Raw genomic sequence first — 1,886 nt, 5'->3', positions numbered from 1 at the left:
GCTAGTAGTCCCTACCTAGGTACTGTCAGGGCACCCTCATACTCTGCTTCTGACTGGCTAGTAGTCCCTACCTAGGTACTGAGCATGTGCAACTCCCAACAAAGATGTTACAGAAGTTGAGATGTCTCACTCTGTAGCTAAAACAGAGAGCTCAACACACAGGGTGAAAGAGGAGCTGCAGCAATGTGCAGTACAACAACAATATGGTGTTTGTTGATAATTAAACCATGTAAACCTATTCTGATATAACCTCTAAATACAATTATGAACCTGAAAATGAGCAGAATATGAGCACTTTAATAATCAGCAGCCAACAAATGAGTCGACACCAGTTTTGGGTTTTGTTTTTATTGATAATTTGACATCATGACAAATTAAATACAAAGCTTTAAAGAGAGCGTGGCAGCAGTCAGACACGCTTAAAAACAACCGGAGCGACAGGCAGGAAGTACCGGCGGTGCCCCGAAACACGCGTAGTTAGAACAGTTTGTTAAATATCTGAGTTGCAACAGAGTTTTATCCAAAAATGTGCTTTCTCAGTTCGGTCTTGTTTACGTCCCGACGGACCAGTGATCTGTTCCCGCAGCAGATTTTAAAATGTACAGAAGCCCTGAAAAGACAAAATTAAATGTTAGAAGTACTGTACTGTATATATGACATATATATATATATATATATATATATATATATATATATATATAATATACTGTACTGTATATATGACATATGTATAAATAACATACTGTACTGTATGTATGACATATATGTATAAATAACATATACTGTACTGTATGTATGACATATATGTATAAATAACATATACTGTACTGTATGTATGACATATGTATTAATAACATATACTGTACTGTATATATGACATATGTATAAATAACATATACTGTACTGTATGTATGACATATGTATAAATAACATATAATGTACTGTATGTATGACATATGTATAAATAACATATAATGTAACTGTATATATGACATATGTATAAATAACATATACTGTACTGTATATATGACATATGTATAAATAACATATAATGTACTGTATATATGACATATGTATAAATAACATATACTGTACTGTATGTATGACATATGTATAAATAACTATACTGTACTGTATGTATGACATATATATTTAAATAACATACTGTACTGTATATATGACATATGTATACATAACATATACTGTACTGTATGTATGACATATATATTTAAATAATATATACTGTAGGTACTGTATATATGACATATGTATAAATAACATATACTGTACTGTATGTATGACATATATATTTAAATAACATACTGTACTGTATATATGACATATGTATACATAACATATACTGTACTGTATGTATGACATATATATTTAAATAGCATATACTGTAGGTACTGTATATATGACATATGTATAAATAACATATACTGTACTGTATGTATGACATATATGTATAAATAACATATACTGTACTGTATGTATGACAGGGCTGGACTGGCCATTTGGGCATACCGGGCATTTTCCGGTGGGCCGACGGACTTTGGGGCGAATCGCATATAAATAGGCCTTTTTTATTTTGGCCCCGGGGCCCATAAAGAACTCACAGCGGCCCATTGGTTAATTTTCTTTATTGGCACTGGCCTGACCCAATGAAATCCAGGAACCCCCTTCCCCACCCGGGCCACATTTCATGAATCCCACTATGGCCACGCCTCCCGGCCCTGAGACACGAGCTGTAATAGTGATGCTGGAAGTTTAGCATTCACGTTATAATGGACAAACGACCACCAAGTGCAAGGGAGGTGCAGAGAAATTAGAGGAGAAAAAGATTAAGAATCTACAGCAGGCGGATGTCAGGGAAGAAGGCGAGG

Source organism: Perca fluviatilis, chromosome 13, assembly GCF_010015445.1.
Source record: "Perca fluviatilis chromosome 13, GENO_Pfluv_1.0, whole genome shotgun sequence".
Taxonomy (NCBI): Eukaryota; Metazoa; Chordata; class Actinopteri; order Perciformes; family Percidae; genus Perca; species Perca fluviatilis.
This window is presented reverse-complemented; position numbering follows the sequence as displayed.